This window comes from Callorhinus ursinus, unplaced genomic scaffold (genome assembly GCF_003265705.2).
Source record: "Callorhinus ursinus isolate GAN/ISIS: 27379988/994484 unplaced genomic scaffold, GSC_fseal_2.0 scaffold10, whole genome shotgun sequence".
Lineage (NCBI taxonomy): Eukaryota > Metazoa > Chordata > Mammalia > Carnivora > Otariidae > Callorhinus > Callorhinus ursinus.
Genome location: NW_027397072.1, coordinates 25,261,708 through 25,276,496, shown reverse-complemented (window position 1 = coordinate 25,276,496; position 14,789 = coordinate 25,261,708). Strand labels below are relative to the sequence as shown.

Genomic DNA, 14,789 nt, shown 5'->3' with positions numbered 1-14,789 from the left:
TTTAAAACTGAAATGTAACTGATATATGACATTCATTTCAGGTATAAAACAAACTGATCCCATATAAAACAAACTGATTCCATATGTATATCTATTGGGAAAGGATCACTACAATATGTCTAGTTAACATCATTACAAATAGATACAACTGTTTCTCTGATGAGAACTTTATTCTCTCAGCAACTTTTAAGTGTTCAATACAGTATTGTTAACTATAGTCACCATGCTGTACATTTCATCCCCATAACTTATTTACTTTATGACTGGAAGTTTGTGCCTTTTGACCACCTTCAGGTATTTTGCTCGATCCCCAACCCCCAGGCTCTGGCAACCACCAATGTCTTCTCTGTATCTGAGGTTCAGTTTTTGCTAGTTTTTGTTGTTTTATTTTGTTTTTAGATTCCACATATAAGTGAGATAATATATTTGTCTTCCTCTGATTTACTTCACTTAGCATAATACCCTCAAGGTGCATCCATGTTGTCTCAAAGGCAGGGTTTACTTTATTTATAGCTAAATGATATTTCTCTGTGTGTATGTAACTCACACCATTTGTTTTTGTGGGTTTTTTTTAGTTTTAATTCCAGTGTAAACATACAGTATTATCTTCATTTCAGGTGTACGTTACAGTGATTGAACAATTCCATATATTTCTCAGTGCTCATCATGGTAAGTGTGCTCTTAGTCCCCGTCACCTATTTCACCTGTCCCCACCCTCCTCCCCTCTGGTAACCGTCTGTTTGTTCTCTATAGTTAAGAGTCCGTTTCTTGGTTTGTCTCTCTTTTCTTTCCTCTTTGTTCATTTGGGTTTTTGTGAAATCATGGTATTTGTCTTTCTCTGACTTGTTTCACTTAGCATTATATCCTCTAGAATCCATCCATATTGTTGCAAATGGCAAGATTTCATTCTTTTTATGGCTGAATAATATTCCATGATATATATACACACACACACGCAATGGAATATTACTCAGCCATCAAAAAGTAAAAATGGAATTGTTGAACAGATTTCTACACACATATCATGTGACTTTAACAGTCCTAGTAGTTTTTTGGTGGAATCTTTAGGGTTTTCTCTATATAGAATAAATAAAAATGGTGAGAGTGGACATCCCTATCTTGTTCCTGACCTTAGTGGGAAAGCTCTCAGTTTTTCCCATTCTACACATTTTCATATTTTCTTATGGTCCTTTGTATTTTTGTGATATTGGGTTATTTCTCCACTTTCATGTCTGATTTTATTTGAATCCTCTCTTTTTTTTTTTTTTTGATGAGTCTGGATTAAGATTTGTCAACTTTGTTGATCGTTTCAAAGAACCAACTCCTGGCATCATTGATTTGTTCTACTGTTTATTTCTGCTCTAATCTTTTATTACTGCCTTCCTTCTATGGGTTTTGGATTTTGTTTATTCTTCCTTTTTCTAGTTCCTTTAGGTGTCACGGGTTATGGGTGTTTTTTGTTTTTTTCCAGGTTTTTCTTGCTTCTTGAGGTAGGCCCATATTGCTATAAATTTCCCTCTTAAAGCCATTTTTGCTATGTCCCAAAGATTTTGGACTGTTGTGTTTTCCTTTTCATTTGTCTCCACATGTTTTTTTTATTTCCTCTTTGATTTTTGGTTGACCCATTCATTATTCAATAGCTTCCAGATATTTTCTTGTGGCTGATTTCTAGTTTCAGAGTGTTGTGGTCAGAAAAGATGCATGGTATGATTTTGATTTTTTTTTAATTTGTTGAATTTGTTTTGTGGTCCAATATGTGATCTGTTCTGGAGAATGTTCCATGTGCACTTTAAAAAAGATGTGCAGGGGTACCTGGGTGGCTCAGTCAGTTAAGCATCTGCCTTCAGCTCAGGTCATGATCCCAGGGTTCTGGGATCAAGCCCCGCATTGGGCTCCCTACTCAGCGAGCAGTCTGCTCTCTCTCCCTCTGCTGCTCCCCCTGCTTGTGTATGCATGCTGTCATATAAATAAAATTTAAAAGAAAGAAAGAAAGAGGATGTGAAGTCCACTGTTTCAGAAATGGAATGTTCTGAATATATCTGTTAAATCACCTGGTACAAGGTATCATTCAAAGTCACTGTTTCCTTCTTGATACTCCATTTGGATGATCTGTCCATTGATGTAAGTGGGGTTTTAAAGTCCCCTACTGTTATTGTATTACTATCAATTAGCTCCTTTATGTTTGTTATTAACTAACTGTTTCATGTATTTGGGTGCTCCCATGTTAGATGCACAAGTATTTACAATGTTATATCTTCTTGGATTGTCCTCTTCATGATTATAGAGTATCTGTCTCTTGTTACACTCTTTGTTTTTGTTTTTTAAGATTTATTTATTTGACAGAGACACAGCAAGAGAGGGAACACAAGCAGGGGGAGTGGGAGAGGGAGAAGCAGGCTTCCCGCTGAGCAGGGAGCCCAATGTGGGGCTCGATCCCAGGACCCTGGGATCATGACCTGAGCTGAAGGCAGACGCTTAACGACTGAGCCACCCAGGCGCCCCTACACTCTTAAGGTCTCTTTTGTCTAAGTATTGCTACCCCTACTTTCTTTTCACATCCACTTGCATGACAAATGTTTCTTCATCCCCTCACTTTCATCTGTATGTGTCTTTAGGTCTAAAATGAGTTTCTTATAGGCAGCCTATAAGATGGGTCTTATTTTTTTAACCAATCCATCGCCCTGTATCTTTTGCCTGGAGCAATAGGTCCATTTACACTCAAGATAATTATTAATAGGTATGTATTATCATTTTGTTACTTGTTTTATGGTTATTTTTATAGTTCTTCTCTGGTCCTTTCTTCCCTTGCTCCCTTCTCCCCTTGCTCCCTTCTCTCATAAGTTGGCTTTCTTTGGTGATATTCTTGGATTCCTTTCTCTTTATTTTTTATATATCTATTACTGGTTTTTGGTTTGTGATTACCACTAGGTTTGCAGATAACATCTTCTGCATATAGCAGTCTAAGTTAATAGTCCCTTAAGTTTGAACCTATTCTTTACTCCTCTCCCCCCTACATTTTAGGTATATAGAGTCATACTTTACCTCCTTTTTATTTTGTGAGTCACTTGACTGATTTTTTCAGGTATACTTACTTTTACCGCTTCTGTGCTTTCTACTTTTATTACTCTTACTTATGGTCTTTATTTTCCACTCTAAGAGTCCCCTTTAACATTTCTTGTATGACTGGTTTATTGGTGATGAATTCCTTTATCTTTTGTTTGTCTAGAAAACTCTCTCCTTGTATTCTGAATGATAGTCTGGCTAGACAGAGTATTCTCAGTTGCAGATCTTTCTCCTTTCAGCCCTATGAATATATTATGCCACTTTCTTCTAACCTGCAAAGTTTCTGCTGAAAAATCTATAGATAGCCTTGAGGTTTCCCTTGTATATAACCGTTTTTTTCTTGCTGCTTTTAAAATTCTTTCTTTATCTCAGCTTTTTGACATTTTAATTGCTATGTGTCTTGGTGTGGACGTCCTTGGGTTGATTCTGTAGGGGGATCTCTATACCTCCTGCATCTGAATTTGTTTCCTACCCCAGATTCAGTAAATTTTCAGCTATTATTTCTTCAGTAAATCTTCTGCCTCCTTTTCTCTTCCACTTCTGGGATCCCTATAATGCAAATGTTACTACGCTTGATGGAGTCACTGAGTTCCCTAGGTCTATCTATTTGCATAAACGTTTTTCTCTCACCTGTTCATCTTGGTTACTTTCTATTACTCTGTCCTCCAGGACTGATTCATCTGTTTCCTCTAGCCTGCTATTTATTCCATCTAGTGTATTCTTAATTTCATTTACTGTGTTCTTCATCTCTGATTACTTTTTTTTAAATCTCTTTGTTAAGGGTCTCACTGATGTCCTCCACTCTTCTCTCAAGTCCAGTAAGTATCTTTTTGACTATTACTTACCTCCATTTCACTTAGGTCTCTTGCTGTGGTTTTGTCCTGTCCTTTCATTTGGGACATATTCCTATCTCCTCATTTTGTTACCTGTGTCTGTTTCTATGTGTTAGGAAAGTCAGCTATGTCTCCTGCTCTTGAAAGTAGTGGCCTTATGAAGAAGAGGTCCTGTAGTGCCCTACAGTACAGGGTCCCATTTACTGGAAACTGGTGACTCAGGGGCGGCTCCTATATGTGGTATGTGTGCTCTGCTGTTTTGAATAAGCTGCTTTTTCCTTCAGTTCAGTCATCTGCAGTGGCTCTCTGCCAGTTTGGTCCCTGTGGTGTTAATGGGCCAGTCTAAGGCTACCTTGGGCTTGAGCTGAGTGAGACTAGGCATTTGTCAGAGATGCAGTGGCACCAAACTGCAGGGTGATATCCCCCATGTTGTCCCCTGAAAAGCTTTTGTTGGTGGGCAGGGCCTGCAATCAGACCACCTGTTGGCCCCCAGCTCGCTGCTGGGGCTGCAATCTGAGTAGTGTCAGGGAGGGCAGGAGTCACTTTGGAGTGATGGTGGCCCCTGTTGTGGCTGTTTGCACACTGCCAGGCTTGTGGCCCTGGTCTGAATGGGCTCCAGTCAAAAGTGTATTAGATAGGGTGGATCTGCAATATGCTGGGGGTGGGGCACACAGTTTTAACAAGGTTTACGCACCAGTCCTCCCTAAGAGGGAACCCACTACTGCGGAGGGTACCAAGGTCCCACAAACTGTGGGATCAGGAGAGAGGTACTGGCAAGGTTTGTGCTGTCTTCTGGGGGAGGGAAAGAGCAGTTGACCTGGGAACTGAGGCAAGTCTAGCTGGAAGGGGAAGATCCGCAAAGCTAAGCAAGCTAGGTAGTAAATTCCTGCACTGCAAGTGGTCATGTGTTTATGCTGGGAGATGAGAAAGGGAAATAACTCCTGCCCACTCCTTTGTATCTGGAGGAGTCTCCCAGTGATCTCTGTCCCTCAGGGATCCTATCTGAGATTAGTAAATAATACTCCATCCCATACACCCAAGGCATTTTTCAAACTACTGCTTCTACACTCTCTCTCTCTCTCTCTCCAGGCTATTTGTTATGCTGTCTCTTTAAGGGCATGGACTCTGTTTTCTCTCACCTTCTGCCCTCCCAGTTCTCCAAGAGCTGACCCACTGATTTTTGAAATTCCAGGCTTTAAGCCCTGCTGGTTATCAGAACTCACAAAATTAGGCCCCTCTGGTTTTCAAAGCCAAATGTTATGGGGATTCATCTTCCTTGTGAGGGCTTCCTGGTGTGACAATTTCTTTCTCTCCCCTCTCTGTGCCCACAGGTCCCTCCCTCTCTCAGAGAGTCCTGTGGTTTCCCTCCCCACTGTGTCTCTGCCCTTCCTACCCTCTTCAATGTAACCTCTTCTCTCCATTTAGTTATAGAGTTTGTTCTGTCAGTCTTTGGGTTATTTTCTGGGTTATTTACCCTAATGTGAGTGTTATCTAGTTGTATTAGTGGGACAAATTGAGCCTAGGGTCCTCTTACTTCCCCATCTTCCCAGCAATCTCCTATCTCACATCTTTATCATTCATCCACTGGTGAGGATGGTATGTTGCTTCCATATCTTGACTACTGTAAATAATACTGTGATGAACATGCGGGTGCATATATTTTTTCAAGTTAGTGTCTTCTTTTCCTTCAGATAAATACCCAAAAGTGGAGTTGTGGGATCATATGGTAGCTCTGTTTTTAATTTTTGAGAACTCTCCATATGGCTTTGCATAGCGGCTGAATGAATTTAAATTTCCACCAACTGTGCACAGGGGTTCCCTTTCTTCCATATCCTCACCAACACTATTTTTCATCTTTTTGACAGTAGCTACTCTAATAGGTGTTTAATGATGTATCATTATGGTTTTGATTTACATTTCCCTGATTAGTGATGTTGAGCACCTTTTCATGTACCAGTCAGCCATCTGTATGTCTTCTTTCAAAAAATGTCGACTCAGATCCTCTGCCCATTTTTTATTTTTATTTTTTTTAAGATTTTATTTATTTATTTGACAGAGACACAGCGAGACAGGGAACACAAGCAGGGGGAATGAGAGAGGGAGAAGCAGGCTCTCCACCGAGCAGGGAGCCCAATGTGGGGCTCGATCCCAGGACCCTGGGATCATGACCTGAGCTGAAGGCAGACGCTTAACGACTGAGCCACCCAGGCGCCCCTCTGCCCATTTTTTAAATCAGATTTGCTGGGGGTTTCTTGGTGTGTTTTTGTTTGTTTTTACTTTGCTACTGAGTTACAGTTCTTTACATATTTTGTATACTAACCCACTGTCAGACATATGATTTGCAGATATTTTCTCCCATGTGGTAGATTGCCTTTTCATTTTTTGATGGTTTCCGTCACCTGTACAGAAGATTTTCAGTTTGATGTCGTCCTTCTTTATTTTTGTTTTGTTGTCAAATCCATAAAATCATTACCAAGCAATGTTCAGGAGCTTAACGCCTATGTTTTCTTCTAGAAGTTTCATGGTTTCAGGTCTTACATTCAACTTTAATCCACTTTGAGTTAATCTTTGTGTATGTTGTAAGATAGTGGTCCAGTTTAACTCTTGCATGTGGCTGTCCAGTTTTCCCAACACCATTTATTCTTCAGTAATGTGTATTACATATTCTGCATTCCTGTCATAAATTAATTGACCATATTTGCATAGCTTTAGTTCTAGGTTCTCCATTCTGTTCTACTTATCTGTGTCTGTTTTTATGCAAATACTGCTCTGCTAACCATAGACTTGTAATATACTGTGAGAGAAGGAAGTGTAATGCCTCCAGGTTTGTTCTTTCTCATGATTTTGCTTTGGCTATTTGGGGTCTTTTTTTGGCTCCATACAAATTTTAGGATTGCTTATTTCTGTGAAAAATACCATTGAAATTTTGATAGAGATTGCACTGAATCCGTACATTGCTTTGAGTAGTATGGACATTTTAACAACGTTAATTATTCCAATCCATGAGGACCAAATACCTTTCCATTTGTTTCTTTTCAATTTCTTTCACCATTATCTTATAGTTTTCAGTGTACAGGTTATCTCACCTCTTTGTTAAATGTATTACAAAGTGTTTTATTCTCTTTAATACAGTTATAAATGGGATAATTTTCTTAATGTGTCTGATAGTTTATTATACAGAAATGCAAAAAAGAAATGTGACAGATATTTGTATAATGATTTTGTATCCTACAATTTTACTAAATTCAAGGTTTTCTACATATAATATCATGTAATCAGCAAATAGTAACCGTTTTCTTCCTTTAATTCAGATGCCATCCAATGCATCCATCGATCCTGCTGTGGCTAGGATTTCCAGTATTATGTTGAATAAAGGTGATGAGAGTGGGCATTCTTGTCTTATTCCTGATTTTAGAGGAAAAGTCTCAAGCTTCCAGCATTTGGTAACTATGATGTTAGGTATGGGCTTATCATATATGGCCTTTATGGTATTGAGATACATTCCCTCAATACCCACTTTGTTGAGAATTTTTATCATAAATGGATGCTGAATTCTGTCAAATGCTTTTTGGCATCTATTGAGATGATCTTATGATTTGTATCCCTCATTTTGTTAATGTGGTATATCACATTGGTTGATTTGCAGATGGTGTACCAACCTTGCATCCCCCAGAATAAATCCTACTTGATTATGGTGTATGAGTTCTTTAATTTTTTTTTTTTTAAATTCTCAGACTGTGGCATTTATTGAGGACAAAACTCTCATCCAAAGGTAAAATGATCACCAAAGGAATTTGTTTTATAAGCATGACTCTTAATGTAAAGTCTAGTGAATACTGAAGAGAAGAATATTTTGCTTTGAGAAATAAGCAGTGCATTAAAGTAGCCTGAGGATAAACGCCACTTCCTTCATGTCCTGTATTCTTTTAATTTATTCCTAAGCTCACTTTGCTCATATTTTGTTGCAGATTTTCACGTGTGTTCATCAGGTATACTGGCATGTCCTTTCCTTGAGGCATCTTACCTGGTTTTGTACGAAGGTAATGAGGGCCTTGTAAAATGACTTTGGAAGTGTTCCCTCCTATCTTTTGTTTGGAAGAGACTGAGAAGAATTGGTATTAATTCTTTAAATGTTTAGTAGAATTTACCAGTGAAGCCATCTGGTCCTGAACCTTTGTTTAATGGGAGGTTTGGGATTACCAATGAAATCTTACTGGTCTGTTCAGATTTTCTATTTCTTCATGATTCAGTCTTGCTAAATTTTACACTTCTAGGAATTTATTTCTTCTAAGTTGTCCAATTTGGCATATAACTGTTCATAGCAGTCTCTTATCCTTTGTATTTCTGTGGTATCAGTTTTTACATCTCTTCTTTCATTTCTAATTTTATTTGTGATTTCTTTTTTCTTGGGTGACTCTAGCTAAAGGTTTGTCCATTTTGATTACATTTTCCAAAAAAGTTGATTACATTTCCAAAATGTCTTTTTACTCGGTTTCATTATTTGCACCTGATCCTTGTCATTTTCTTTCTGTATTAACTTTGGGCTTCACTTATTCCTCTTTTTCTACTTCCTTGAGGTGTAAAGTTAGGTTATTTGACATCTTTCTTTTGTCTTCATGTAGGCATTTATCACCATGAACTTCCCTCTTAGAACTGCTCTTTCCACAGCCTGGAACTCTGTTTTGTGGTATGTTATATTTCCATTTGCCTCAAGGTATTTTTTTATCTTTTGATTTCTTCTTTAAACAACATACTACTGAAGAACCGATTTGTCAATCTCCACAAATTTGCAAATTTTCCAGTTTTCTTCTTGTAATGGCTTTTAGTTTCATACTGTTGGGATCAGAGAAGATGCTTCATATGATGTCAATCTTCTTAAATTTATTGAGAGGCAAACCAAACAAGAGACTCTTAAATATAGAGAACTGGTTACCAGAGGGGATGTAAGTGGGGGGGATGGGTTAAGTAGGTGATGGGAATTAAGGACTGCACTTGTGAGGAGCACCAAATGTTGTATGCAAGTGCTGAATCACTAAACTGTGTACCTGAAACTAATATTACACTGTGTTGACTAACTGGAATTTATTTATTTTTTTAAATTTTATTATGTTAGTCACCATACAATATATCATTAGTTTTTGATGTGGTGATCCACATTCCATTGTTTTCGTGTAACACCCAGTGCTCCATGCAATACGCGCTCCTTAATATCCATCACTGGGCTAACCAATTTCCCCCTCCCTTCTAAAACCCTGTTTGTTTCTCAGAGTCTACAGTCTCTCATGGTTCATTTCTCCCTCCAATTCTGCCCCCCTTCATTTTTCCCTCCCTTCCCCTGTGGTCCTCCACGCTATTCCTTATGTTCCACATATGAGTGAAACCATATGATAATTGACTCTCTGCTTGACTTCTTTCACTTAGCATAATCTCCTCCAGTCCCAACCATGTTGATGTAAAAGTTGGGTATTCATCCTTTCTGATGGCTGAGTAATATTCCATTGTACATATGGACCACATCTTCTTTTTTTTTTATTTTTTATTGTTATGTTAATCACCATATATTACATCATTTGTTTTGGTGTAGTGTTCCATGATTCATTGTTTGTTCATAACACCCAGTGCTCCATGCAGAATGCGCCCTCCTTAATACCCATCACCAGGCTAACCCATCCCCCCACCCTCCTCCCCTCCAGAACCCTCAGTTTGTTTTTCAGAGTCCATCATCTCTCCTGGTTCGTCTTCCCCTCTGACTTACTCCCCTTCATTCTTCCTCTCCTGCTATCTTCTTCTTTTTCTTTTTTCTTAAAATATGTTGCGTTATTTGTTTCAGAAGTACAGATCTGTGATTCAACAGTCTTGCACAATTCACAGCGCTCACCGTAGCACATACCCTCCCCAATGTCTATCACCCAGCCACCCCATCCCCCCCCCCCCCCAACCACTCCAGTAACACTCAGTTTGTTCCTGAGATTAAGAATTCCTCATATCAGTGAGGTCATATGATACATGTCTTTCTCTGATTGACTTATTTCACTAAGCATAACACCTTCCAGTTCCATCCACGTCGTTGCAAATGGCAAGATCTCATTCCTTTTGATGGCTGCATAATATTCCATTGTGTATATATACCACCTCTTCTTTATCCATTCATCTGTCGATGGACATCTTGGCTCTTTCCACAGTTTGGCTATTGTGGACATTGCTGCTATAAACACTGGGGTGCACGTACCCCTTCAGCGGACCACATCTTCTTTATCCATTCATCTGTTGAAGGGCATCTCAGCTCTTCCCACAGTTTGGCTATTGCGGACATTGCCGCTGGGAACACTGGGGTGCATATAACCCTTCTTTTCACTACATCTGTGTCTTTGGGGTAAATACCCAGGAATGCAATTGCTAGGTCATAGGGTAACTCTATTTTTAAATTTTTGAGGAACGTCCACACTGTTTTCCTAAGTGGCTGTACCAACTTGCATTCCCACCAACAGTGTAAGAGGGTTCCCCTTTCTCCACAACCTCTCCAACATTTGTTGTTTCTTTCCCTGTCCATTTTTGCCATTCTAACTGGTGTAAGGTGGTATCTCAATGTGGTTTTGATTTGAATTTCCCTGATGGATAATGTTGATGAACATTTTTTTCATGTGTCTGTTAGGCATTTGTATGTCTTCTTCAGAGAAGTGTCTTTTCATATCTTCCCATTTTTTGACTTCATGATTTGTTTTTTGGATGTTGAGTTTGAGAAGTTCTTTATAGATCTTGGATACCAGCCCTTTATCTGTAGTGTCATTTGCAAATATCTTCTACCATTTTGTTTTCTTGACTGTTTCCTTTGCTGTGCAGAAGCTTTTATCTTGATGAAATCCCAAAAGTTCATTTTTGCTTTTGTTTCACTAGCTTTTGGAGATGTATCTTGAAAGAAGTTGCTGTGGCCGATGTCAAAGAGGTTACTGCCTATGTTCTCCCCTAGGATTTTGATGGATTCCTGTCTCACATTGAGGTCTTTCATTCATTTTGAGTTTATCTTTGTGTATGGTGTTAGAGAATGGTCGAGTTTCATTCTTCTGCCTGTGGCTGTCCAATTTCCCCAGCATCATTTATTGTAGAGACTGTCTTTTTTCCATTGCATGTTTTCTCCTGCTTTGTCGAAGATTCTTTGACCATAGAGTTGAGGGTCCATATCTGGGTTCTCCATTCTGTTCCATTGGTCTATATGTCTGCTTTTGCGCCAGTACCATGCTGTCTTGGTGATCACAGCTTTGTAATAAAGCTTGAAATAGGGCAACGTGATGCCCCCAGCATTTTCTTTTCCAACATTTCCTTGGCGATTTGGGGTCTTTTCTGATTCCATACAAACTTTAGGATTGTTTGTTCCAGCACTTTGAAAAATGTCATTGGAATTTTGATCGGGATGGCAATGAAGGTATAGATTGCTCTAGGTAGCATAGACATTTTAACAATGTTTATTCTTCCGATCTATGAGCATGAAATATTTTTCCATCTTTTTGTGTCATCTTCAATTTCTTTCATGAGTGTTCTGTAGTTCCTAGATTATAGATCCTTTACCTCTTGGGTTAGGTTTATTCCGAGGTATCTTATGGTTTTTGGTGCTATTGTAAATGGAATCATTTCTCTAATTACTCTTTCTACAGTTGCGTTGTTAGTGTGTAAGAAAGCAACTGATTTCTGTGCATTGATTTTGTATCCTGCCACATTACCGAATTGTTGTACGAGTTCTAGTAATTTGGGGGTGGAGTCTTTTGGGTTTTCCACGTAAAGTATCATGTCATCTGCGAAAAGAGGGAGTTTGACTTCTTTGCCAATTTGAATACCTTGTATTTCTTTTTGTTGTCTGATTGCTGTTGCCAAGACTTCTGGTACTATGTTGAACAATAGTGGTGAGAGTGTGCATCCTTGATGTGTTCCTGATCGTAAGGAAAAGGCTCTCAGCTTTTCCCCCATTGAGGATGATATTTGCTGTGGGTTTTTCATAGATGGATTTTATGAACTTGAGGAATGTTCCCTCTATCCCTATACTCTGAAGAGTTTTAATCAGGAGAGGATGTTGTATTTTGTCAAAGGCTTTTTCTGCATCAATTGAGAGGACCATATCGTTCTTCTCCCTCCTCTTATTCATGTGTTCTATCACATTGATTGATTTGCGAATGTTGAGCCACCCTTGCATCCCGGGGATAAATCCCACTTGGTCGTGGTGGATGATCCTTTTAATGTATTGTTGGATCCTATTGGCTAGGATTTTGTTGAGGATTTTGGAATCCATATTCATCAGAGATATCGGTCTGAAATTCTTTTTGATGGGGTCTTTGCCTGGTTTGGGGATTAAGGTAATGCTGGCCTCATTGAATGAGTTTGGAAGTTTTCCTTCTGTTTCTATTTTTTGAAACAGCTTCAGTAGAATAGGTATTGTTTCTTCTTTGAATGTTTGGTAGAATTCTCCAGGGAATCCATCAGGCCCTGGACTCTTGTTTTTTGGGAGGTTTTTGATCACTGCTTCAATCTTGTTACTGGTTATTGGCCTATTCGGGTTGTCAATTTCTTCCTGTTTCAGTCTTGGCAGCTTATAGGTTTCCAGGAAGGCCTCCATTTCATCCAGATTGCTCAGTTTATTGGCACAGAGTTGTTGATAATAATTTCTAAAAATTGTTTCTACTTCCTTGGTGTTAGTCGTGATCTCTCCCCTTTCATTCATAATTTTATTAATTTGGGTCCTTTCTATTTTCTTTTGGATAAGTCTGGCCAGTAATTTATCGATCTTACTAATTCTTTCAAAGAACGAGCTTTTAGTTTTGTTGATCTGATCTAATGTGTTTCTGGTTTCTAATTCATTGATCTCTGCTTTAATTTTAATTATTTCTCTTCTAATTCATGGCTTAGGCATCGTTTGTTGCTTTTTCTCTAGTTCTTTAAGGTGTAGAGTTAGTTGGTGAATTTGGGATTTTTCTATTTTTTTGAGTGAGGCTTGGATGGCTATGTATTTCCCCCTTCGGACCGCCTTTGCAGTATCCCATAGGTTTTGGACCAATGTGTTTTTGTTCTCATTGTTTTCCATGAATTGTTTAAGTTCTTCTTTGATTTCCCGGTTGACCCAAACATTCTTGAGCAGAGTGGTCTTTAGCTTCCAAGTGTTTGAATTTCTGCCAAATTTTTTCTTGTGATTGAGTTCCAGTTTTAAAGCATTGTGGTCTGAGACTATGCAGGGAATAATCTCAGTCTTTTGGTGTCGGTTGAGACCTGATTTGTCACCCAGTATGTGGTCTATTCCGGAGAAAGTTCCATGTGTACTCGAGAAGAATGAGTATTCCGTTGTTTTAGGGTGGAATGTTCTGTATATATCTATGAGGTCCATCTGGTCCAGTGTGTCATTCAAAGCTCTTGTTTCCTTGTTGATTTTCTGCTTAGATGATCTGTCCATTGCTGAGAGTGGAGTATTGAGGTCTCCTACAATTAATGTATTGTTATCAATATGACTCTTTATTTTGGTTAACAGTTGGCTTATGTAGATGGCTGCTCCCATGTTGGGGGCATAGATATTTACAATTGTTAGATCTTCTTGTTGGATAAACCCTTTAAGAATGATATAGTGTCCTTCTGTGTCTCTAACTACAGACTTTAGTTTAAAATCTAATTTGTCTGATATAAGAAATGCTACCCAGCTTTCTTTTGAAGTCCGCTGGCATGGAAGATGGATCTCCAACCCTTCACTTTCAGTCTGGACGTATCTTTAGGTTCAAAATGAGTCTCTTGTAGGCAGCATATGGATGGGTCCTGTCTTTTTATCCAATCTGCAACCCTGTGCCGTTTTATGGGAGCATTTAGGCCATTCACGTTGAGAGTGATTATTGAAAGGTATGAATTAATTGTCATCATGTGGCCCTGTGAAGATGTTGTTTATATAGATTGTCTCTGTAAATTTCTGTTGTATATCACTCTTGGGGTCTTTCTCCTTTTATAGACCCCCTTAATATTTCTTGGAGGGCCGGCTTAGTGGTCACATATTCTTTCAGTTTCTGCCGGTCTTGGAAGCTCTGCATCTCTCCATTCTAAATGACAGCCTTACCGGATAAAGTATTCTTGGTTGTATGTTCTTCTCGTTTACTACCCTGAATATGTCTTGCCAGGCCTTTCTGGCTTGCCAGGTCTCTGTGGATAAGTCTGACGTTATTCTGATGTTCCTCCCTCTGTACGTAAGGAATCTCTTCCCCCTAACTGCCCTTAAGATGGTTTCCTTGGTTCTAAGATTTGCAAGTTTTACTATTACATGCCAGGGTGGTGTTTTCCTTGATCTTGGGAGGGGTCCTCTCTGCCTCTAGGACACGAATGTTTGTTTCATTCCCCAGATTAGGGAAGTTATCAGCTACGATTTGCTCAAATATATTTTCTAGTCCTCTCTCTCCACTCCCTCCAGGATTCCAATAATTCTGACATTGGAACGCTTCATGGTGTCACTTATTTCTCTGATTCTATTTTCATGGATTCTGAGTTGTTCTTCCCTGGCCTCCCCTTTTCCCTTTATATCTATTAAATTGTCTTCCAGGGCACTTATTCGTTCTTCTGCCTCACTCACCCTAGCAGTTAGAGTATCTAAATTAGATTGGATCTCATTGATAGCATTTTTAAGTTCTGCCAATTCAGCTTTCATTTCTGCCCTTAGAGACTCTATGCTGCCATTAATTGATTTCTCCATTCTAACTATTGTCTTCACAATTGCTAGCCTGAATTTCATCTCCGACATCTTGGTTATATCTGCATCCATTTGTAAATCTGATGCATAAGTCATTATCTCTGAGACTTCTCTATTTTGGGGGTTCCTACTCCTAGTCATTCTGTTGATGGTGGATGAGGGTATGTATAGAGTCCAAATTATTGACCAGAACC

General features: G+C 38.9%; 1 protein-coding gene across 6 annotated transcripts in view; it reads right to left on the bottom strand.

Moving 5' to 3' along the window:
• Positions 1–14,789, bottom strand: part of LCLAT1 (lysocardiolipin acyltransferase 1) — a 189,504-nt gene that overhangs the window by 94,873 nt on the left and 79,842 nt on the right. The gene's annotated exons all lie outside the window — the stretch shown is intronic.